Raw genomic sequence first — 26747 nt, 5'->3', positions numbered from 1 at the left:
GAAATGTGAAGTGGAACAAGGAAAGCCTCTTCAACAAGTGGTGCTGGGAAAACTGGAGAGCTACCTGCAAAAAAAAAAAAAAAATGAACTCTGACCTGTCTAATGCCAGGGACAAAAGTCAGATCAAAAGTCAGATCAAAGACCTCAATATCAGACATGAATCCATAAGGTACATAGAGGAAAATGTAGGCAGAACTCTCTACGACACTGAAGCTAAAAACATTTTTAAGGATGAAACTGCACTGTCCATGCAAGTGGAAGTAAACATAAACAAATGGGACTACATCAAGCTAAGAAGCTTCTGCACTTCAAAAGAAACAGTGACCAAAATACAGAAAGAGCCCACAGAATGGGAAAGAATATTTACCCAATATCCATCTGATAAGGGATTAATATCCAGGATATACAAGACACTAGTAGAATTGTACAAGAAAACAACCTCCAACACCATCAAAAATGGGGAGAAGATATGAACAGAAGTTTCCTCAAAAAAGAATTACAAATGGCCAAATGGCACATGAAAAAATGCTCCACATCGCTAACCATCAGGGAGATGCAAATAAAACAATAATAAGATGTCATCTCATACCACAGAGACTGGCACACATTCAAAAGAACAAAAGCAGCCAGTGCTGGCATTGATGTGGGGGAAAAGGGACACTCTTTCACTGTTGGTGGGAATGCCCACTACTCCAGCCTTTCTGGAAAACAATATGGACAGTCCTTCAAAAACTAGAAATTGAGCTTCCATATGACCCCGCAATACCACTTCTGGGAATATCCCAAGGATGCAAAAAAGCACAGTAGAAATGACATCTGTACCTATATGTTCATTGCAGCACTGCTCACAATAGCCAAAATCTGGAAACAACCCAAGTGCCCTACAACAGATGACTGGTTAAAGAAACTTTGGTACATCTATACAATGGAATACTATGGAGTTGTCAGGAAAGATGAAGTCATGAACTTTGCCTATAAATGGATAGACATCGAGAGTATCATGCTAAGTGAAATGAGTCAGAAAGAGAGGGACAGACAGAAGAACTGCACTCATTTGTGGAGTATAAAACAACGTAACATGAGGCTGACACCTAAGGATAGTAGATACACGGGACAGGAAGATTGTTCCATAGCTGGAAGCCTGCCTCATGAGCAAAGGGGAGAAGGCAGCTGGAATAGAGAAGGGATCACTAAGAAAAGATGGCTGGAGGAATCGGTCAGAATGGGAGATGTGTGCAGAAAGTAGATAAGGGACCAAACATGGTAACCTCTCAGGGTCTGTATTGCAAACCATAATGCCCAAAAGTAGAGAGAGATTATGGGGAATCATGTCTGCCATGGAGGCAGGGGGAGGGTGGGAAAGGGGGGTATACTGGGGATATTGGTGGTGGGGAATGTGCACTGGTAGAGGGATGGGTATTTGATCATTGTGTGATTGTAACCTAAACATGAAAGTTTGTAACTATCTCAGGGTGATTCAATAAAATTTAAAAAAACCAAATTATTATACATTATTTTGCATAATAGGGCTGGAGTGATAGCACAGCAGGTCGGGTGTTTGCCTTGCACGTGGCCAACATGGCCAACCTGAGTTCTATTCCTCCACCCCTCTTGGAGAGCCTCGTAAGCTACCAAGAGTATCTCACCCTCATGGCAAAGCCTGGCAAGCTACCCATGATGTATTTGATATGCCAAATACAGTTAACAAGTCTCACAATGTTACTGGGCCCACTCAGAGCAAATAGATGAACAAGAAGGACAGTGCTACAGTGCTACAGTTTGCATAACGTTATACAAAAAAAAAGAAAGCAGTTGCCTTTTGAAAAGAGTTATGGAGTCCTATTTACTTATTTTGGGTTGTGTTGCCTTTGCCAGTGGTATCAGGTCATTGAAGGGGCATGGATAGGGTAGGGTTTGGGGTGGGGATGGAATACGGGAACATTGGTGGAAGGAAGCTGACACTGGAGGCAGGATTGGTGTAACATTATCTGCCTTCAACTCAACTATCAATAAATTTGAAATCACAGTTCATTAAAAATAAATGGGTTGAGTTAACATGTCAAAGATGACTCCAGGAAAGCTGACTTTGCACAGAAGAGTTGCTCTCCGGTACACAGGCTCACAGGGAAAGTAGCTCAGTGCTTTGGCCAGTCAATTCGACAGGAAGCTGAGATAGTGAGTGGGCACTACTTGATGTCACCAATGCAGAAACTCCAAGCTCTGAGACCTTGGTCCTTCTCCCCCAATACTGGAACTGTAGGAGAATTCCCAGACACAAATCTGAAGTAGCAGAACATGCATGGAGGCAAAAGCTGTCACATCTTAAGCATGATGGAACCATCCCAGTCCCTGAGCAGTGTGTGAAGGGGCTGACCGTTCCCTCACCCCAGCACTGCTGAGCCTCAATTCTCCCTGCCTGTAGTACTGTTCTCCTGTTGTTCATTGATTTGTTCGAGCAGGCACCAGTAATGTCTCCATTATGATACTTGTTGTTAACTGTTTATGGCATATCGAATACACCACGGTGAGCTTGCCAGGCATTGCGTCGTGGGTGAGATACTCTTGGTAGCTTGCCAGGCTCTCTAAGAGGGAGAGAGGAACTGAACCCGGGTCAGCCACGTGCAAGGCTAATATGCCCTACCCACTGTGCTATCACTCTAGCCCCTCCCAACCTGAAGGGAGGGAATCCTTTTCTTAAGTCTGACCTTTAAAGTTCAATTTCTGGTCCTCAGAGATTCTTATAGTTCACAAATGCAAAAAGTTAGAGGCCAACAGATGTTGTTCCAAGAGCCTGGACAAACTGCCAGTCAGGTGAGTAAGGTCTTTCACGTGTCCCAGTTCTAGCTTCCCAGCACTGGCAGTACCAAATAGCACAAACCAAGCACCTTAAAACAGCAGGCCCAGACTCTCTCACAGCTGTGAGCCTACAAGTCTGAAAGTAGGTTTTTTTCTCAGTGGGGCTCCTTCTGGGAGCTCGGAGGGGACTCTGCCTCTCTCTCTGCTGCCTCAGCCTTTCTTGTGGCTGCCTCATCCTCACAAGATGTCGTTTCTGTGACAGGGTTTTCTCTTGACAATAAGGACATTAGTCATGAGGTCAGAGTTAGGTTGAACCTCTGACCTCAACCTAACTAAGTATATCTACAAAGACCTTATTTATTTTTCAATGTTATGACTTCATTTGTTCTGGTATTAAATTTTTTAACTGAAAATCATACACATAAAGACCCTATTTTTTAATTTTTTTTATTTTTTATAATTTTATTTATTGAATCACCATGAGAGCAGTTACCAAGCTTTTGGGTTTAAGTCTCGATCATACAATGAAACATTCATACCTTCACCAGCGCCCATTCTCCACCACCAAAAACCCCAATATGCCCCCATCCCAACCCTCCCCCTACCTGTGGGGCAGATGATTTCCACATTACTCTCTCTCTACTTTGATTCAGTATTTTGACACCAGACCCACCTTATTATTTGGGATTTTACCCCAACACTCAGATATGCCAAAAAGGCAATAGCAGACAATTTGTTTTCTATTGCTGACTAAGAATAACATATGATGTCATGTGGCTGCAGTAGTGGCCACGCGATTTTGAAATTTCAAAATTTTAATACTTAAATCTGGAGGGATTTCTGCCAAAACCTGCTGGTTTCCGAGATTTGTTCCTGAGTCTCTGGGATTATGGCTGTTAAGCAGCTTGATCAGGAGCCAGAAAGGCCGTTCATGGGTGGCAACTCAGGGTCTCATTGGGACGGGGAGGAAAGGGCCGGCTCCACTTCCCTTCTGTGAGGTCCTGTGTGTCTCGTCACTGAGGGCCCAAACCTGACTGTCCAGTGGCCTCTGGAGGATGGCGGCCACCAATCCGTCTAGGGGGAGCAGGCGGAGGGACAAGACCCTTTCCCCCCTGGGGTCCCGGTGACAGTAATCTACTGTGGGGTCCGGACCCATTTCTGCCAAAAGCCACTGGGTTCTGAGATTTGTTTCTGAGTTTCTTGGATCATGGCCATTAAGCAGCTTGATCAGGAGACAGAGAGGCCGTTTGTGGGCAACAACTTGGGGTCTCATTGGGGTGGGGAGGAAAGGGCTGGTTTCACCCCCATCCCGTGAGGCCCAACGTGTCTCGTCACTGAGGGCCCAAACCTGACTGTCCAATGGTCTTTGGAGGACGAAAGCCTCTGAGCCGCCAAGGGGGAGCAGGCAGAGGGACAGCACCCTGTCCCCCCTGGGGTGGCCCGGCGACAGTAACCTACTGCGGGTCCGGATGCATTTCTGCCAAAAGCACTGGGTTCTGAGATTTGTTTCTGAGTCTCTGGGATCATGGCCTTTAAGCAGCTTGATCAGGAGCCAGAGAGGCCGTTCATGGGCGGCGACTTGGGGTTAAAGACACTATTTTGAAAGAAGGCCACAGTTTGAGGCTCAAAGAAATTTTTTCCCCCAAGAGACCACTCAGCCTGCATCCTCTCCTTCTCTTTCAAGGGAAGAGAAGAATGATGAGAATGGTAAAAGGCAATTGTGAGAGCAGCACCCAGAATAGGCTTCCTGCCCAGGAGAGAATGCTCTGGCTCTTTCTCAGGGTTTTAGGTGCTCTACATGATCAGAGAAGCTTCTCTATTAACAAAGTATAGAAACGATCCCTGAAAGTACAGTCTGTCTGTCCTGTAGCACTGTCCTCCTGTTGTTCTTCGATTTGCTCATGTGGGTACCTGTAACGTCTCCATTGAGAGACCTGTTGTTACTGTTTTGGGCATATAGAATACGTCACAGGGAGCTTGCCAGGCTTTGCTGTAGAGGCAAGATACTCTCGGTAGCTTGCCTGTCTCTCCAAGAGGGGTGGAGGAATTGAACCTGGCTCGGCCAGGCCGGCCGCATGCAAGGCAAACGCCCTACCTGCTGTGATATCACTCCAGCCCTCTTAGCGCAGTAGGCAGTGTGTTAGTCTCACAACAGGATGAATGAAATAAAATCTCTGAAGAAAAAATTCATTTTCAACCCAGAATTCTACATCCAGTGAGACTATTATTCAACTGTAAGAGTCAAATACCTTCTGGCAGGCAGAAACTGAGAATGTTACCTTTTACCCACCTCCAGTTATCTGTCAGGGGCTGAATTTTTTTTTCTTAAACTTCTTATATACTGCCAATGTAATAAATGTTTTGTTTTTTTTTCTTAAGAAATAATTTTACTTTTAAAAGCTTATGGTAGAGATATTTTTGTGATTTATTTCCTCTCTCATCACTTATAAATGAATTTTAAAATGGCATGTCACATTTATAGGTTATAAATGTAAGAAACAACCGCCAATATCACTAATTGGGGGGGGGGATCTGTTTCAAAGAGAAATCAGTTTTTTTCTTCTAATCAGATCACCCTCTAAATCAATTTCTTTTGTCAAAAAAAAAAAAGATATAGCTAAACATATATTTGAACTGCTAAGAGGTATATAGAACTACTAATGTATCAAAGTATTTGCCAGAAGGTTATTTTTTTTTAAATATACTTGACACTTATTATAGTGATTGTTATATCCTGGAACTCAGTAATGTAACAAATAGGAGCTAAATATAACACAATTACATACTTGACATCTACATGAATCTATATAAGTAGTCCTTTGTTCAGAAGAGGTAGCCTAGAGGTTAAAAACGGCACTTGTCATGCACACAGTAGACCCCTGTTCAGTCCTTGACACCGCCAGGAGTGACCCTTGAGCACAGAGCCAAAAGTAAGCCCGGAGCACTGCTGGGTGAAGCCCAAAGTCAAGAGTGCATGAGACAGAAAAAGTTAAATTGAATAGCATATTTTACTGCTTGACGAAAATATAAAACTAATAACACATAACACATATCTTTTTTTCCCTTTCACTGTATGAGAGTCAAATGCATGCATAAATGAAAATGGCAACAGCTAACGAGTCCCCCTATGTCCAAGTAACATTCTCTACTTGATAATAAAACAGCCTGGTTAAAGCTTTCTAGTGATGCCAAAATGTAATCATTATGTCAAATCTCAACTCTCAAAAGCAGAAACTTTGAAGTAGGCTTAGCTTCAAATCTTAGTCCTACTATTAATAGATCCCTAAAGCTTCAGGTGTTTCATGGATAAAACGGGGAAAATTAGTATCAAACCGTATTAATGGGGAAGAAATTAAATGATGAATAAGTTTTATTACAAGCAAGGCTCATCAAATGCTCATTGTTAGGATCACCAGAATCACCATGGTCCTCGACTAGGGAAGACAATATAATAAAAATCACAAATCAAAAGCTTTGTGGACTTTGTGGACTGGACTTCTTTCTGCTTTAGACACCAGTACTCAGCAGCAGGTACAGAACCGTAAAACCTGAGTATGCCCAGACTGGAAATTATTCCAAAAATGTCTCTGCTGGCCACTCAGAATCCTCCAGTAGGGGACAGGCCTGCAGGCAACTCTTTTCCACTCCCGAAAGTAGGCCTGTTCAAGCCAAGTGCCCTGAGAAATGAGAAAACAAGATAACCAGATTCTAATTTGTCACTAAATTCTTTTCCCTAGGTTTCCCTTTTAATATTCTCCCAGAGAATAAAAGATACACATTTTAATTATAATTTTAATTACAGAAAATTAGGGAAGTGCACAAGCGCCTAAAGAAAAAGAAAATAACATAATCTTCTCCCTCGGGCAACACATCTTATCTTTTAGGGATTATTTTTTCCCCTTTAGCTTTTTTTTTTTTTTTTAGGCATGTTTTTTCCCCCACAACATAAATATATCTTCAGCTTTTGGGCTGGTTATTTGAACATTTTATTAAAGATCTCTGGAAATGTCATTTTAATGATTTCATAGATTGTTCAATAATAAGGACACCTGTAATTAATCTAGTCCTTTTTTTAATTACTGAATAATTTCCTTTGATATCTGCTTTCAATTATTAGTAAGAGCAGTAAAACATTCTTCTGCATAAAATTTTACAATGACTTTACTTTATCACAAAGTCACAAATCATCCTGTTATTCGTCGATCGCCTCGAGCAGGCCCCAGTAACGTCTCTTTCATCCTAGCCCTGAGATTATATTCAAGGCTCTTTAGGAGAATGAGACCCATCATTGTTACTGGTATTTGGCATATTGGGTACTCCACGGGGAGTTTGCCAGACTCTGCCGTGTGGGCAGGCTACATTCGGTAGCCTGCCAGTTTGTCCAAAGTAGGAATGAGATAATAAGATGTCATAATAAGATGGTTCCGGGAGCTGGTTTTTATAGTCTCTGGGTCTTGGCCGTTGATGGGATTACACCAGGGGGCCAGTTGGTGGGTGTGACCCCCGCCTACTGGAGTTTGGAGGATCTGGGTGCAGGATGCCCAGCCCCAATCCGAGTAGGCTTGGAGAGCTCGGCCCCGGAGCCCACGTGACTTTGTCCCTCTGCCAGTACCTTCATGTGTGCCACCAACTGGCGCCCTGGCGCCATGTAATCCCATCAACGGCCAAGACCCAGAGACTATAAAAACCAGCTCCCGGAGCCCCTTGGAGGGGAGCGGGTCGAGCTTTCCTCCCCACCCCGACCAGGGCTCCGGCAGCCAAAGACCTCCAGGACCAACCACCACCATGCTGAGACCACTCTCTGCACACATGAAGGTACTGGCAGAGGGCAGAGGGACAAAGACTTTACGTTGTTAGATAACAACCCCCAGAAAGTAATAACTGGTTAAAAAATGGGTGGGGGCAGGGGGCGGGGATACCTTAGGTTCTTTAGTACGCACTGTCAATTGGCACACCCATAAAGTTCTAGCATCCATAGAAGATAAAAGATCTTTTCTGGCTGTTTATCAAGACTGGAGTCTAGGAGTTGTCATATTACGTTCGTGAAATTAGGAACCTGGGAACAGTGGTGGAGGGAAGTTGCACGGGATGGCCAGATTAGCGCTGAAACATTGTAAATCTAAAATTCAACAAAGAACTGTCAGTCAGGGTGCTTTAATAAGACAAAAATTTGAAAAATTAGGATTCTAAAACTGCTCCTTATATGTCATCAAAACACAGGGAATAAGTTCAAACTCGAATTTTAAAGAGTTTTCTTTTTCAAACTTGATTTTTAAAGTATCTTGATTTGATTTTTTTGGGGGGGTCACACCCAGTGATGCACAGGGGCTACTCCTGGCTCTGCACTCAGGAATTACCCATGGCGGTGCTCCGGGGACCATACGGGATGCTGGGAATCGAATCTAGGTTGGCCACATGCAAGGCAAACGCCCTACCTGCTGTGCTATCACTCCAGCCCCAGTGATCTTGATTTGAAGCAGAAGACACGTGACTTCAAAGTTCTATTATCTTTACTAATAAACGAATTTCAACGAAAGCCCTTATAGTGACACAAATGCATATGGCCTGATTTTATTCCAATGAAATACGCTGTTGTGGAACAAAACTGGAGTCAGATATTAAACTCCTGGGATGATATTAAAGTTATCCTGGGGCCAGTGGGGATAGCTCAGAGGGCTGTTCACGCATGACATGCAGGAGGCCTGGGCGATCACTGATCCTTGACACCACCTGGTCCCTTGAGCACATGGCAGGGATGACCTCTGAGCAATGCACTGCCAAGAACCTCGGAGCATCATATTTCTAGCCAACATCAAGCCTGAATCAGACACTAGAACAGCTAGGTATATCACTATCACTATCATCACAGAATGTCATAAGTTGGTTCCCAAATCGTTAATTTTCAGTTAAATATACCAAGAAACTGAGAGCAAAATGAATTTAAAGATCCTTTAGAGTACAAACTTTGTGACCGTCACAGCTTACAGCCCATTGTTCTTGGAACTGAAAGTGTAATTCAATTATTTGTGGAGTCACTGTGCTATGAATACATTTTATTAGTATAGAGTCATGTGCAAGATGCTTTTCAAAATATTTTCTCATATCAAATGAATCTAAGCACCACTAGCAACATGTTTCCAAACATTTTAAATCACCGCTAAAAAACAATCACGACATTCTTAATCTTCTGTGTTCTGCAGCAGTAGGCAGTAAGTTCTTCTTAATTAGCATCACATCCTAAAAGCAGCACTGCCCGAGTCCACTGTGTGTTCAAGATAGGAACATGGGAATGACTTCACATGCCAATTAAAGCAATTACAGAACAGAATGATGTTGGTATGAATATCCATCAAGCTAGTTTTAGAACACATAAGAAGCATCTGAATTCTGGAGTTGGGGGAGAGAAGGCGAAGTGCCCTATCTGGGCTGAGTAGCACTATTAAATTCAGATGCAGGGTTCTATTTAGCTTGGACAGGTCCCAGCCACAGAACAAAGTCAGTCTGTCTTAGTGCCATAACTGAATTCTACAAGTTAACAGCTTTTCATGAAAAGCTGCCATTTCAAAATGTCAATCAAATCTGAGCATAAGTGGGAACTCCTGCAGAAATAACCAGCTGCAGGTTTGAAAAACATTTTTCACTGAAAGTGGAAACACAAAAGATGTTTGAACGGGATCTCTTTTCATTTCTGTAACAGTAGACGGCCATTTTCACAACATCAAGGACAGAAAACAGAGGACGAAATTGCAAATAATGTCTTAAAAGGGCTATTTGCAGGGTGATGACTGATTCAAGTTACAAATGACAGAATTATTGGCAAATGGGAACTCATTAATATGAAATTGTTTGTTTCTCATTAACTGACCGGTCTCGGGCTCCTTTTTTTAATTGCCATGATTATGCCATACAGAATGAAACACGGCCTCAAATTCTGACATTTACTTTCACCTTCTTTACAGAATTGATGATGTTATCCCTGACTTCATGGGGGTGAGTTGGGAATCCATCAATTATGGTTTATGAACATATAATAAAGAAACACAATTTGAATTTTCAGAATATTGAAGGTAATGAAACTTTGATTTAGTAAAACCATATCTTTCTCCCCCCCAATAAGCAATTATACTATAAAAATCAACAAAATCAGAGTACTAAATATGAAATACTATGAAAATTTAAGTGGAAAAGAGATAGGACTTCGGAAGATGCATATCAGAAAATAGGACTACAGACCATCTGCTACCATGCTAGATCTTCAGAGACTTAGAACAGCATCAAGAATAACCAGAAAATAGATCTTAAAGATGTTGCACAATTCAAACACAATAGTATAGCATAAACAACCTCCAAATATTTTCATTTTATATCAAAGACCTCAACAAACTTTTTTCCCTATTTGTTGGCAGGTACCAGGTGAATTTAAGGTCATTTCTGAGAAGACTTCTCAACACATATGCAGTATCCATCTATATAAAGAGATGATATCAATGTTTATTTCCTTTTGTAAAAATGGAAGAAAAAAATCCAAACAGTAGTTTAAGAGGTATTATATTCATACCATAAGTTATACTAGAATTTGGGTGTATCATAATTAACTAAGTTTTATTTATTTAAAAGATTTGGAAAAAATCTGAAAAACCATTTGAAACTATTTATTATATGCACCAATATTGTCACTTTAATGCAAAACCACAATGGTAGTGTTTAGAAATCATATTTCCACCCTTAAATAAATGCTAAAAACCGCTGAAACAAAAAAAGTGCTTTTATATGATATTTATGGTATGGGATAACTCAGGGACACTAGAATCTGTCTTTAAAAAATCAAACAAACAAACAGACAAAACAACTTTTAAACTCAATTTCTGATTCCCAGACATTTGGGCTTTCTATTTTTTGCTGACACAAAAATTAACACACACCTATCCTAACTGCAGAATCATTTAATTTTAGTAAATATGGCCCAATTAGCATATTTAACTCAGGTGCACACTGTGATTCTGTTTTCATACACCTCTATTTTACCTGAGATTTTCTCCTGTACTGACACCAATAAGAACAACAACGTGTCCATACAAGCATATAATCAGATACATATCATAGGTAATATATATATTATATATCGCAGTTAACAGAGGTATAATAAGTCTCACTAATCATTATACTCTTTCCAAGAGTCATAGCTCATGTTTAACCATTAAAAAGAAAAGTTCTCAGTCCTAATTTGAATAAATTAGTTCACTTTTAATATAGGTATTTCCAGATATGGCAGAGTGAAGTCTAGCTCTAAACTCTGAGGGTTTTTTCACTTTGTGCTGTGGCATTTATGACTTTTCTTAAGAGAACATCGAGTATTTAGTGCGAAATGCGTTTAATTCTTATGTTCAAACAGCTAGATGGTGTAGAGTTGTAACAAAAACATTCAGCAACAAGAAAACTGGGAGTAGGGGGACCAGGAATTGGTTACCAGTTGTCACCCAAAGATAAGTTAGTTTTATTGGGGTATTACAAATGCAAATGGTTAATGTGGTATAAACTGTATACTAGACTTCAGTTAGCATGTCTAAGGCTATCGGACAAGGCATTCATCTGTGTTCCCTGTTTATGGGAATGAAATATGTAGTCATTTGAAGTCCACAATATGTATACTGTGTTTGTAATAACTGCAGATTTTACAAGCACATTATTCTTTCCATTAGGATTAAAACCTCACCAAATAGCAATTTGTGAAAGAATTCTAGCAGGGCCCAGAGCCCAGAACTCTGACCTCTGATGAGACGCTTGGCAGCAACAAACTCTGGGTCTAGGCAAAACATCTGGTTTGAGTTAGACTTCCTGAAAAAATAGCCCCTGTACTGGGGAAACTGGTATTCACTCAGCTTTGTATATATTCTTTGACCGACTTCAACACTGCTATAGAAAAAAAAGAGAGAAAGAGTCCGCTGCAAATGCTGTCAATCATGACAGCTCTGAGGTGGCCCCTCCAGACTGAAGCTCTCTTATTAGCCCCAGTCTCTGCCTTTTTCATAGTTCCTCAAGTATGTGTCCCTGGTCCTAGCATATAGAATGCACAAAAACTTCAAAATAAGTCCAAGTTTTTGCGACTATCAAATACACATACATTTATTCTCTTTTAGTCACTCCAGGGAATTACAGCTTAAATTCATTTGGTTTAGTGGAGGGTGGAGGGAAAGATAAGTGTTTTTAAGTTCTTATTTGGTAAATATTAAATTTTTTTAAAAAATTAAGTACCATCTAATGCTTGTTTGCAGTAAAAAAATTATAAATTCAATGGAAGAGCTTCTTCCAGAGCTCTTTTTGTTCTATTTTTTAATTTTCCGTGAACACTTAAGTGAAATTTCAATCCAAAAATGATGAGTTCACTACATAAACTAGAAGGAAAACAATATTCAGCATTGAAATATCAACATGTTAAGTGAAGGGACACTAGAAGGAGGCTACATATCACAGTGGGAAATTATACATTTTATAAAGTCTATGTACTTTTATATACACATCTCACTTTAATGTGATGTATAAAACAACAGGAATGTCAGATATTGAAGGGAGGGATACCTCGAACATCCTTGACCGCAGAATATAGGAAGGAGGACAGAGAGGGAACGAAATTGAGCCAGGTAGCAGGAAGAAGCTTAACGAAAGCAAGGAGGGGGCGAACAGGGGCCTGGGGCCCCGGGTCCCTGGGTGGCGTAGAGGAGAGGTACAAGTCTCTGTCCAAACTGCAGAGACTGCCACACTGGAAGCGGGAGACCCTAACCTCAGCAGCCAGACTTCAAAGGGCCTGTCAGGGAGACAGGCTGTGGGGCAGGGTGGGATGGGGGAAACTGGGACACTGGCGGAGGGACACTAACGCTGGTGGTGGCATTGGTGCCGGAACCACGTATATCTAAAAGTCAACTATGAATGATTTTGTAAAGCACGATGTCTTAATTTAAGGGGAAAAGAAGTTCCAAATGCAAGCATGAAACGGTAATTTGGGGGGAGGACAAGAATGAAAGGCACTCCTGCCCACTCACATCATCTAATCAGCAACCTGAGACGCACGGACGTGGCCATCCAGCCGCTGCAATTAGCAAGGCTTTCTCATTCATTTAAACCCATCCACAGGTGACCACTCCGGGATTTCACATGCTTGGGTCCACAGCCCATTGCAGCGGGGTTCTTGGAGCAAACGCGAGGCAGCCCCAACAATGAATGGTGCTACACAGCAAGGGCCAGTGGCCGGCCGGCCAGCTGTTTCCTATCGCCAAAGGCGAACATCACAGAAACAGAAAGGCAGGATATTCCAAGGCGCTGCTCCCTACCTCGCCTGTGATTAGATTTGAGTTTCTCGTAAAAGCAAACCTATAACCCAATTTACTCCACTGTCGATATGTAAGATTAGGGTTGTACGGAACAATGACTGGGAACATGATTCACTTTACGGGACCTGGGAGAGTCCTGTCACCCTCGGGTGGCGGTAAATTGCCATTTTACCTTTCTGTGTATCACCGTCATTTAATTATTACCTTTGTGACCAGAAGTACATCCACACTTAAATGTTGTCATTTGAAAGGACAGTGTGGAGTGGAATGCAAATTAATAGCTCTACTTTTCTTTAGGTACAAATTGACTTTGTCACCAAGAAGAACCGCTCAGGGCTGTCCTGAAGAGTTTCTCTCCTGTAACATGTCCTCTAGCTTACACCAGCAGGCTGCAATCCCGTACTGGACCAGCTTTTCAGGAATAACTATTTACTTCCTCCTCAGATTAAAAATAAAACTTAGGACCCAAGCACAAGCCAGTATCTGCTCAAATTCTTCAGAATCCTCATGAAATATAGGCATTTGCCTACCTGTCACGAAGAAGAAAAACAGTTTACACCTAAAGTATATAGCAACTATTTTTCACCAAATTATAAACTTTCTGCCATCTTGATAATATACAATTTTTTAAAAGGATATTCTGATTTTCAACCACAACATATTATCATTTTTATTTGAACCAGAAGCACCAAAATAATCATGGAGAGCAAAATTTTGTCTCTGTAAATTGTATTTCTTTAATCCAGGGGTTACCAAACTTATTTGTTCTACTGTTTCAGTAAACAAACAAAAATCACTCAGTGCCTCTCCCTCACCCCACTCCCCAGAAATCTACCTTCTTTGACAAAGAAATGCAGAGAAATGCCCCCCAATTGTACCAACGCTACTGTGCCATCCCTGGATTGTTCCAGTACACCTCAAAGGGGTGGTATCACCCACTTTGGGGAATTCCTAGCTTTAATCCATTTAAAAACGCATTTTAACATCTAATGCTCATTTGCAGCCTTGTGTAAAGTATTAAGTAGCTTAAATCCAGCACTACTTTTCCTCTCCACTCTTGAAACCTTCTTTTAGATATGCACACACACACACACACACACACACACAAAACACACACAATTCCTCAACATTTCTTAGCTCACTATAAAATAAGATGCTTTTGTAAGAATCATTCTGACACCAAATAAAAACAACGATCACTTCTCAAGTAGTTTTGGGGGGACTATCTTGTGAAATAATATTGTGAAATAAAATTTCCAGTAAATTTCTAAAAATACACATTTATTTTTCCACCTCTAAACAGGGATAAACTAAATAGTGTGTGTACATTTCAGAAGAGAAGGAGGAGACTTAAAAACAAACAAACAAAACCCTACTAATAATCCATGCATGCTTATTTGTATGTAATCAAACTGTTGGTGATAGACTTACAGAAAAGGTTTTCAGAATGATCGCTGCTTGGAATAGCTATAAGAATTATTTTTGGAAGATTATTTTCCCCTTACACCTAGCTGAATAACTATTTATATTCAGGTTACAGCATAAGCTTAAATGCACATGATTTGACACAGGTGGCTTTTTCACTCTATCTGAAGATGAATTAAAGAAGAAACTATTTATCATAACTCAGAATGTGATTCAGAGAGTCCTTTGAACCACAAAGAAGAGAATTTCTCTATCATCTGTGACATAAGGAGCAAGTAAAACCACTTTCTGCTTGATGTAACTTGGGAATGTACGCAGTTCAATCCTAAAGGACAGATTCAAAACAAAATAAAACAAAGTATGACAATGAATAGTAGTAAAAAATAACAGTGGTGATTTTGTATTCTAGTAGTAGTTTTACATTTGAATTAAACAGCACATTTTCTTCCCAAAAGGCATAAAGAGCATTTCACTGCTAATCCCCAGCATTTTTTAAAGCTATGGCCACAAAGGCACATTTATAAAATAAGCCCCCTCTTGTTCAAATGCTAACATTGCCACCATCACCATCACTTGAGTTTCACCTTAGTGACTTAAATAAATATAAATAAAGTAATAAACACTAGTGTTTTATAGGGTTCCATGAACCATAAAAAAAATCACTTTACCATCCCCTGCCCCCCCCCCCCAAAAAAAAAGAAGAAAAGAAAACCTCTGGCAAATACAAAAGAAAAGCTAAATTTGGGCTTACTCAGATTTTCTGAATTCCCAAAATATAAGAAGCAGCTAGGGGGAACTTTTTTTTTCTTTTTTGGGTCACACCAGCGATGCACTGGGGTTACTCCTGGCTCATGCACTCAGGAATCACTCCTGGCAGTGCTCGGGGGACCATATGGGATGCTGGGAATCGAACCCGGGTCGGCCGCGTGCAAGGCAAACGCCCTTCCAGCTGTGCTACCGCTCCAGCCCAGCTAGGGGAAACTTAATTCATTTAACTGAAGAAGTTATGCTTATTTTATTTTCCACATTTGCCTTTCTGGAAAGAAAGAGAGGGAGTATTAAATAGTAAGGAATGAGTATTAAACAATAAAGAAATGAAAGAATTAGAGAAAGGCAATCAATATGAAAAGTTGTGGGAGGCTAAAACAAGATGTCCATCCACTGTGTCTTATGGCATCCTGAATCTTTCCACTGTCTGAGACTAGATATGAAAATAAGTTCTAAAAGAATCAGGCGTGATGGCCTGTGATCCTAGGTGATAAAAATATCCAGCAAGTAAGTGGCCACCTTTGTTTTTTAGAGGCAATAAAAATGCTACTGCTATCAGCTTGTTGTTGCGTTGACCATTTATTCAGAATTGAGGAACAGAAAATATTAGTGGCTTCTGTCAAGGAAACAACTCTTGAAAAGTTGTCTGGATTTTGCTACTGTACTAATGGAGACATTACGAAGTTGCAATACAATTTTTGAGTCATCACCTGGATGATAGCAATAACAACACTTATTTTAAATAACTCCAAATTATATACAGTTGAGTAAATTTTAATTTGTTTTCATTAAAGGTCTTCTAAAGTTGAGGCCAGCGTGCTGAAGAAAAATATTAAACTATCTATAACCCTGTGTCAACATATGATGCTACTGGGAATGGTAAGTGAATTAATTTTCCAAGGAAAATTAATTACTTATGACTTACAGTTGTAAAAGCAAACAACGTAACTCTGGATTAGGGCACATTTAATTTCTGTTTGTAGTAGCGATTAAATTAATTTCATATAATTCATGGCTTGTAATGCAAAGCAGAACAAAAATGAAATTCTAGACAATGACTGACACAGAAAATTGTGTATATTTATGAAGCTGATCCAAAAATAAAGGTCATGTATACTAATCACTGGATAATAAAACAGTATTTTTAATGGTCCTGGATGAATTTTTTAATATAGTTTGTGAGGAAGCACCATTAAATAGAAAAATCTAAAATAGAGAAACAAAATAGAAAATGGTAATAGTTTCATTAAATCTAAATCTCTTTGTTCTCTTCAAAAAAGGAAATTGGAGTAAGGATTTGCATATTTTTTAATAGAATAATTTTCTGTCCACAAAGATTTGGGAGAGCTAAAATTAAATATACATTATATAATTTGGGGATGAAGTTCTTAAAGTTACAACTAAATTTCCTCCCCTGACACCCAACTGGTCAAGTGTTTCTAAAATGAATCATCTGTGATTTATTTGACAGAACTACGCACCTGAGTCCGACTAAAGATAACAGATTTTGGCTAACAGTGCACTAAGAATATATGCACAGCTGCACATACGAAAATATTCCTCTATAGTATACACCATCATTTCCTACCTGTTCCAATTAAGCCATGCATAATCTTCTAATTTTGGATTCCAATGGCATGGGATAGCTTGCGTTATATGATGAAAGAATTCAATCTCACCCTAATACTAGTTAAAAAATAGAAAGTAGCAATATGAAATCAGTCTTGTGATATATTAAAACACACAGTCAAAACATTTCATATTCTGGCAAGAATTCTCAACTGTAACTGTTACTAGCCGCCTAGTGAAATCATTAGTCAAATATCCACTGACATCTAGAATAATTTGACAAATCTTTTGAAATCTTTTTTTAAAAAGAGAAATAAAATTTGACTTTTGCCTTTAGAAAAAAAGTACATGAAAACTTCAGATGAAAGAGTATGAATACATGAAAAAAAAACAGAAAAAATAAAATGCTTACCAAAAACTTCATACGTTTTTATTTTACAAATTTTGAACTATCCCTTTTTGTAGTTAACCTTCTTTCACACAAAAGCACTTGCTACTTCCACTTTACTATCTTTAAAATACACAATTACAGAAATTCATTTTTAGAGATAAAACAATTCATCTCAGTCTTTAAGATGAAAACAATTACTCAAACTGTTCTATATAAATTTTTATTTCAAACTAAAGAAATTATGACATTGCTTTGGAGGTGATGAAAACAAAAATTTGTGGCACTGTAGTTCTTAAAAAGGATTTTTCTTCAGTTATTGCGCAGTGAAAAAAGATTTGCTAAGGAGAAGACTTTTCCATTTTCGAGAAGTTATAGCTTAAACATTGAAAGTCTTTTGCTATATTTTGAAGAGGAAAACCAAGAGAAGCAATAGAAACCTCACCTTTCTGGCTTGTTTGCCTAAAACATAGGGTTACCCTTATTTGCAAATGGACCTCACTCAGCAAAGTTCAGATTGAAAAGAAGACTGTGTGCAATATCCTGGATATGTTCTTATGAGGGTAACCAGCTCACTGGATTCCGTTTTGTTTCTTTTTGAACCCGTCAAGTTACCCGCAAAGTTGAACCATCACCTTTGATTCTCTCAGAACTTGAATGTAACTTTTTCTCTCATATTTGGCTTCAATAGGAAGAAAGGGTGTGAAGAAGACAGGGGCGGGGAAAATGAAAGGGGTCTCTAGGCATCAGAACCAACCGCCTTCATGAAAAGTGGACATAGCTCGCTCTCCCCAGCTGGCACCAGAGTCAAGAATAGTCACCCTGAGATTTTCCATAGAAAACACCCCTAAGACACCGTCTGGGTTCCCTTGAAGGAATTTCAGAAGTCTTTCTGGACATCTTTCTCTTATTACAAGCCACATTCATATTTCAGTAGAACAACTACAAGAATAGCTAATTTTTTATCTAAACTATGACGTTTTGGCAAATGCTATATAACCACCTATAAATCCACAACAAACCTCAGATACTAAAGAGCTGGTAATTAGATGATGAGAAACAGCCTGATTAGGATGAGGCCAGGCCGCCTGTCGACAAACAAACAGCTGCTTCCCATTGCCGGCCCATGGCCAGATCGTGCCCCAACCCATCGAGGGGCTGGGTGCTGCTGCGTCGCTGTGTAACCAACCTCCGTCTCTCCCTCCCGGCTCCCCTCCCGGCTCCCCAACACTGAGGGGATTTAAACACTAGATGCTAACCACAACACAAGAATCAGATATCCAAGGATAACAAGAAAAGCACTATAGACTTACAGAGGGAAAAAAAAATCCTGGAGGTAATAACTACCAGAAGTCGAAAGTACACGTCCCAATATCAACTTCCAGTGCCCCATCCTTCCCCAAGCAGCTCGTTCTGTCACTACTACCGAGAAGTTGCAGGGCCGGCCCAGCCTGCCTGCTCCTTCCTGGATTACAGGCACAGCAGCGCTGCCTCTCCGAGCTTTCCCGCTGCTTCTTCTGCATCTCCTGTTTAGCGGAAGGCAGTAACCCAGATTCTACCTGCCACAGAGAACTAAATGATGTCAAGGGCTCCTCATCACTGGAACAGAAGTGTTTCTAGGAAAACGTGACAAGCTTAGTGTAGGGATAAATGTTAAGAAAATAAAAAGACCTTACCACCAGATTTTTTTTTAACCTTAAGGTAAATGAAATCTGTTTATTGGGTAGTTCCAGCATGTGAAGTAAAATCACTCTCATATCTGCCTCTTCAGGTTTTGTCTTACTTTTATGTAGTCACATATGTAATTTCTATTTTCCAAAATGACTTTCTCCAGGTTATATACAGCAAAGGGAGCTCAACCCAGTGGGAAGAGCAGCTCACTCTGATTGATCCCCTTGGGGCTGTGTTCTTCCCACTGAACCAGCGTGACACGCAGAGGACAGCATCAAAATGTTTGTGCAGTTTCAGTTGAAGACAGGTTCCCTAGTCTGTATGCCTCTCAGGGAAACTGATTAAATGCACCCCGAGTTACAACGACCCAGTCTCAAGGAAGGGCATATGTCAATGAGCATAGCTCTACATCCCAGTAATGACTAGCCAAGTATTTTCCTCTAGAATCCAAAATTCCTTTGCACACTTACTACACAGAAGTGCTCCAAAAGATGCTATCTGGGACCCAACTACAGTGTTCCACTTCCTTCAAAATCATGCCTACCATCCGACCGATTGGGCTAACGGTCTTCTCCAGTCTCAGCCAATGCAGCGCCTGTGTTCAGTTAATGCTTCTCTCGTAGCACGCCCATAAATTTCTATTTCTGAAGGCCTATAAAGTTGCTTAAATTTGTCAACACATATCTGAGTAGGTTTCAAATCGTAAATGAGAATTAGAATCACTTTTTAAAAACCTGGTTACGTTTCACACGGTACCAAGGGGGGAGCCCCAAGTGGAGGTCTAAAAAAACAAACTACTTCAAAGCTCAGCAGTGGTCAAAGGAGAGCCCCAGAACGTGGCACAGAGGCAAGAGGACACGGCAAAAGAAAAGGCAGAGGACAGCAGGGGAGTTGAGGCACACGCTGAATTAGGGGTCTCCATTACCCTCCCTATTTATTTATTTGTTTATTTGGTTTGGGAGCCCTACCCTGTGGAGCTCAGGGCTGACTCCTGGCTCTGTACCCAGGGATCACACCAGCAGGGGCTCAGGGGACCATCTGGGGATCAAACCTGGGCTGGCTCCTGTGCAAGGCCATACCTGCTGTACTGTCTCTCAGTCCCCTAACTCTAAAAAATAAAAATGCTATGTTCATGACTCATGATGGCATTTACAAGGGGAGAGAAGAGCAGTTTGGTCACTGCGCCAACTCAGGGTAAATGTTTACATCTGAATCTTCTGCAAAATTATAAACTGGTAAGAAGCAATCTACTTTGAACAAACTAATAAATTCTAGTTTATGAAAAACAGTGTCTTTTGGCAAATCTAAAACAGGGTGTCATTCTATTAGTTGAGGAACCTGCAAATCTGAGAGGCCATTAAAATGAAGTTTCATCTGCAATCCTATTCCTTTTAAAATTAAATCCCTGTCACAGCCTGCAGCTGGGACCATCATTCCCAATCGCCACGGCTAAAGTCAAGTTCAAGCGGACACATTCTCACTAGGCCCAGCCACTGCTAGCGACCAAGTAATGACAGGGGTCCCACGACCCCCTTTCCAGTACACCCTGTTTACAGAAAGCATGCGCTTGGACCTCCCTCCTCTGCACTCTGCATTTAGCCCATACAAATAATGCTTCCCCTGGCTTTAGCTGACTCCCAGGGAAGTGTGATGAGGGAGTGATATCACTTTGAGAGCAAATTTAGGGCTCTGAAGAGAAAGGAGGCATGCCATGCCAAAGGGAAAGAGAGAAAAAACAGAAAGCTAACTGCCAACCTTACTTTTGGGGAGCTTGGCAAGATTCCAGATATAAAAGGATTTAATGATGCCTTATCAATTAAAGGCCCGACCGATCTCTGGGTCCTTACACTTGTACGTGGTTGGAACTTGGCACACCTGGATGGTCCAGAATTTTCCCCGAACGTTGCCAGGAAGATGACCTACTTTCCCCTCTCTGAGCAGACTCACATCACCAGATATGATGCTGGAGATGGCTCAACTCCAGAGAAAATAACCTTTACTCAGTCTTCCAATGACTGCTATGAATAGACAGCAAGTGCTTTCTACCTTGTGAGCGCAGCCGGTGGCCCAGGTCTTGCAGCCGCACTCAACAGACAGCAAGAGCATTCTAACCCGTGAGCTCATGAGGCGGGAGGCCTCCCAGGCCCCTTCAATACCGCGTACACTTTCTGTGCAGTTCACCTCCCAGAACCAATCCTGCTTCCTAGGCAAACATTCCTCAACAATTACTCTGCACGCAAATTGATTTTCTTTTCCACCGTAGTAGCTGTTTATAAATGAATCCTACTACAGGAAGGACTACAGGTGCTTTAACCCCCCCGTCTGACATGAGGTCGTTCTCCTCATCGGATTAGGGGTCAGAACACTGATTATTTTGTGGAATCCTCCTTGAAGGTACGTATGGGTTGCTGGGAAGCTGAAAAAGACACCCTCACACACAGACCCACCCTCCGCCTTCCCCCTTAACTTGCTGGCAAAGGCTGCTTTGATCATTCATAATCAGTATATGAAATGAACGGGTGTGGGGGCAGAATTCAAGTCTCAAGCTGGACAAAAACATTGCAAGAAGCAAAAAAAAAAAAAAAAAGGAATCATTTTGTAGATAAACTTCATGGTCTGGTGTTGAAAGTTAAGATCCACAAATCAGAAAGCAGTCATTCCAACCGGCTCGGGGCTTCCGCGGCTCTCGCGGTGAATCACGCTGTGGTTAGTTAAAAACGCTGTTCACATAATAAATTAACCACCTCATTTCCTTCATCACCAAAATATACATAGCACCCCCATACAGATTTGTTTTAATAAAAGTAATAAAGCAGGCCCAGAGGTTGGGACTGTTATGAAATAATCACACCTCTGAGAGTTCCGAGCACTCACTTGCACGTTGTACCTCACGGGGCTTCACAAGCCCTCCCCCAACCAAACCCCACTGAACTCCTACCCTCTGGCCCCATTTATTCAGAATAAATAATGAAATAAAAGCCTCAGATGTGCCAGGGGAAAATTCTCACTTTCGATTATATATTTGAAAAGCAAAGACTTTGAAAAAATAATAACACTGTGCAATAAACAGCTTGGACACACTAATTTAAGAAAATTGATTACCGCAAGTATCAGTGCATTGAAGAAAGCTACTCACCCCAAACCCAGAGATCCTCTAAATAAGTTGTCCGAAATGACAAGCAACACATGTATTTCTTTGGAACTAAGAAACAATCTTCCTTCTAATCAAATCCATGCAAAGAATTTTAGTACCTATAAACATATTTTAGCTATTAACTATCAACTACAGTTAAGAAACTATTTAAAATTTGACTGTTTTATACTATTGAGAATACTCCTAGAGCAGGAGGGGGGAACTCTAATTAATGTAATTTTTCCTCAGTACAGACTTTTCGCCTTTTAATTTCCTTTCCACACCAGAAAGACTCTAATACAACTGTCCATGGCAGAAGATAGATGAGGTGCAGAAATGTGCCATGAATGAACACACACTGCTATTTAGAGATTTTCCTGTCTCTGCAGCATATTACAATAAATTTGCAGGCAGTATTCCTTTTCTGGGGCTGGAGGGCGGTAGGGCGTTTGCCTTACAAGCGGCCAACATGGCCGACCAGAGTTCGATTCCTCTGCCCCTCTGGGAAAGCCTGGCAAGCTACCGAGAGTATCTCGCCCGCACGGCAGAGCCTGGCAAGCTACCTGTGACGTATTCGATATGCCAAACACAGTAACAACAAGTCTCACGATGGAGACGTTACTGGGCCCGCTCGAGCAAATCGATGAACAATGGGAGGACCGTGACCATTCCTTTCCTACCTAGATTTTATAAACCTCACACTCTCTTTCCTACAGGATGATCCATTTAAAGCATTTTGTCACTTTGACCATGATGTCTTCCCTTGAATTAAAAATGCAGTGCCTTATAAAGAGTCGATATTGGGAGAGCCTTCCAGTCACTTTTTAGGAAGCTGAGGCAATCCTAGGCCAAGAGGGCTGGTGATTCAGTGCAAAGAACTAAGGGTGTGGTGCTGCTTGAACCCGGGCAGTGTGGGGGATACCCAGGCTGCCCCGGGAGTGCTAGGGGCCTCTAGTGCTATACCGAGGGATGCTCAGGGAACCAGGTCGTGCCAGTGATCAAACCTAGGCACGCACCCTAACTGCTCAGCCCCACCTATGTTATTCTTAAAACCATGGCCAGTGGGTGGGGAGGTAGTACAGTGGGTAGGGCACTTGCCCTGCACATAGGCAACTTGAGTTTGATCCCCAGCTCCCCACATGGTCCCCTGAGACCCAACAGGATTTAAAGCTTGAGCACTGCCCATTGTGGTCACAAAACAAAACAATGATTAACACCTTTCTCTAGGAATAGTTAAATAAATGGGTTAACACACATTCCTGATTTCAGGAGTTTTGCTTTAATGATCTATATGTGCGTTGGTGTCACCATCTCCACAATCAAAAAAAAAAAAGTAAAAAGCAAGGAAATAGCAACAAATGGTGAAAGTCATCTGAATTGGTAATTTTGTCCATATAATGGCGCTTTCATGGAAAGGGGTGGCTGGGGGGGGGGGTCCCTGGTACCCTAGTAAAGGGCAATGGGTTCTCTGGTGATGGGTACGGTGTTGGAATGATGCATGCATGCAAAGTTTAATGAACAGTATTGCAAATCCTGGTACCCAGGATTTTACAAAGTGTAAAAAAAAAACATTCCTGAATAGGATATTCTGTGTATAGGTTTTTAATTCCAGAAGCAGCCCTCCTCCAGGGACTGCAGTGATGGTAGCAGTGGGAGTACAGTTGCTTTTCACGTGGCTGACCTGAGTTCTATCCCTGGCATCCCAGATTGTGCCCCAAGCAGTGCCAGGAGTGATTCCCGAGTAAAGAAGCAGAGTATCATACTCCTGGGGATTGCTGGGTGTGGTCCCAAAACAAAAACAAAAACAAAAACAAAAAAGGAATGGCTCTCCTAACATTTTTCTTTTCGTAACAGTTAAAATTACTGCAAATTTTTTTTTTTGCTTTTTTTTGGGTCACAACCAGCGATGCTCAGGGGTTACTCCTGGCTCTGCACTCAAAAGTTACTCCTGGAGGTGCTTGGGGGACCATATGGGATGCCAGGGATTGAACCTGGGTCAGCCACATGCAAGGCAAACACAACACCTGCTGTACTATAGCTCTGGCCCACATTACTGCAGTCTTACAGTGTTTTCAACAACTATTTCTAATAATTTTCCAATTAGAATATTACAAACAGAGTTTTTTGTACTGAGTGAAGTTAATAATTATATCTGAATCTCCTTTAATATGCTATACAATTATGCACACAAAATTATATGCAAATATCCAGCAAAACAAAGTATCACTTATATGAACACCAGAATTAAACATTTTTAGAAAAATCTCACTTGACATCTTATAGTTCCCTTTCTAGCCACTCATAACCAATACCAGTCCGAAAAATTACACCTACGATTTCTTTAGGACTCTGTGGCAAAGATGAGATTATTTAAATTTCCCCAAACAATACAAGTAGCTCATATTTCAGTCTACCCAACAAGGGTTTTTCTTGAAATCCTTTTGCAGTAAGACTCAAGACAAGAGCAAGGTAAAGGTCAAGGTCTTCCACTGCTCTTTTTGTGACAGGCTCTTACAAACATTTCAATATAAAGCTCCTTCGGCTCTCTCAGATAAGAACTGTTTTCATAAAGAACAGAAGGTACACTGCAGAAGCAGAGAAGGAATGGCAAGGCTCTGGTGCGTTCATCAATAGACAGACTAGCTTCTTCACTTACCAGTCATTTTACTTCAACTAATGGTCAGGTAAAGCTTGCTACTCCTGGATTCTCGGACACTCCCCCAGACATGATTCACTTTATTCATTTATTTCTCTTTGTTTGGGGGCCATATCAGGCGATGCTCAGGGCTTACTTGTGGCTCTGAGCTCAGGAGTCTCTCCTGGTAGTGCTCAGGGTACCGAATGAGATGCTGAGGACGGAACCTAGGTTGGCAGCATGCAAAGCTAGCACTCTACCCACTGTGCTATCGCTCCAGGCTCCCCCAAGATTCATTTTCAGGCCTACCCAAGAAAGACTTTAAGTGTGAGAACATACAATTTTATACTGTGTTCACAACAGAGTTAACACTGAAAAACACCCCAAACTAGAATGAGCAACAATGCTGATGATAACCCAGCATCTGTGCCCGCCCTAGAGCTGCAGAGAAAGAAATGGAAACACCCAACTTCAACATCATTAGAGAAAGACAAACCAAAGGATGCTATGATTCTAGAGGTTTAAAAATGCTTTTCTTTTCTTTTTTTGCTTTATTTTGGGGCCACACCCAGCGATGCTCTGGGGTTATGCCTGCCAGGAATTACTCCTGGCACTGCACTGGGGACCATATGGGATGTCAAACCTGGGTCGATTGTGTACAAGGCAAGTGCTAACCACTGCACTATCTCTTTGGTCCCCAAACCCCTTTTATTTTTGGGGCAAGTCTAGGGGCATCAAGTAGTCTGTGCAGTTTAACCTTGCAGAAAAATAAAGATAAGATTGAGGCAAGGGCAGTACTCCCCGATCCCAGTACTTCTCTCTCCCACCTCTGCCCAGCCACCTAAGGTCCAGCGGCTTCTCTCATCTGTTTGCTCTTTAAAATTATATTCCTCTGTCGGAGGGGTAATCTGACAAAGCATCCTGTCTACCACTGCAGTGCCAACATCCACCAGAGTTCTCTGAGCTCGCCCTACCCTTTCCACCATTCCCCACCCCCTATCAGTAGCTTCAGGCTTTGCTCACAGTCCTAAGGGTTTGTTTGTGTTGGATTTTGTTCCCTTGCTTTGTTTCTTTATATACCACAGATAAGTGAGATCATCTGGTATTTGTCTTTCTCCTTCTGACTTACTTCACTGAGCAAGGCCCCCTGTGGTTCTGGCCATGTAACCACAAGAGGCAAGATTTCATCTTTTTTTTTTTTTTCTCTTTTCTTGCAGTGCCAGGGACTGAACCCTGGGTATCACGCATAAGAGCTTTACCCTGAGCCACAGTTCTAGTCCAAGAGTTCATCTTTTCCTATAGGTGAGGTGCATTCGTGTCTGTGTGTGTGTGTGTGTGTGTGTGTGTGTGAGAGAGAGAGAGAGAGAGAGAGAGAGAGAGAGAGAGAGAGAGAGAGAGAGAGAGAGAGAGAGCACACCTTGTTTAACCTCTTATCTGTTTTGGGTTGTAACAGATCTCCTCCTCCCTCCCCCCACCCCCACTATCTTGGCTACTATAAATAGTGCTGCAGTGAACATAGGTTTTCATACATCTTTTTAAATGAGTGTTTTTGTGAACTGTGGATAGATTCCTAAGAGTGAAACTGCTGTATCATATGGTAGATCTACTTTGAGTATTCTGAGATAGCCTCATACTGTTTTCCACAGGGGCTGGACCAATTTACATTTCCACCAACTGTGAACAAAGGTTGCTTTTATTCTACATCTCCATTAGAAATTGCTGTTGCAGGCCTTTATGATATAGGTCATTCCTACAGATGTGGGTGATATTGTTTAAATCTGCACTTTCCTTGTAGTAAGTGCCAATGAACATGAGCACTGGGGCCATACACAGCGGCACTTAGGGCTTACTCCTGGCTCTATGCTCAGGGATCACTCCTGGCAATACTGAGGGGTTCAGGAGTAGCAGAGTTCAAACTCTGGTGAGCCACATGTAAGGAAGAGATGTGCCCACACTACCTATTTCGATGGCCCCTAACGAACATTTTCTTTTAGCTCTGATGGTCATCTGGATGTCTTCCAGAGTGAAGTGTCTGTT

At 41.3% G+C, this 26747-nt stretch overlaps 1 protein-coding gene and 1 non-coding gene across 2 annotated transcripts in view; both read right to left on the bottom strand.

The window, feature by feature from the left end:
- The window catches only part of SRBD1 (S1 RNA binding domain 1), a 223944-nt gene that overhangs the window by 60428 nt on the left and 136769 nt on the right, over positions 1-26747 (bottom strand). The window lies entirely within an intron of this gene.
- On the bottom strand, positions 4446-4654 carry LOC130029549 (small nucleolar RNA U3). The gene has a single exon (XR_008793370.1). It is a non-coding gene; the product is annotated as a small nucleolar RNA U3 (small nucleolar RNA).

This window comes from Sorex fumeus, unplaced genomic scaffold (genome assembly GCF_029834395.1).
Source record: "Sorex fumeus unplaced genomic scaffold, SorFum_2.1 ptg000003l, whole genome shotgun sequence".
NCBI classification, from domain to species: domain Eukaryota; kingdom Metazoa; phylum Chordata; class Mammalia; order Eulipotyphla; family Soricidae; genus Sorex; species Sorex fumeus.
The sequence above is the reverse complement of the archived record's forward strand: the minus strand, read 5'-3'. Positions and strand labels throughout refer to the sequence as shown.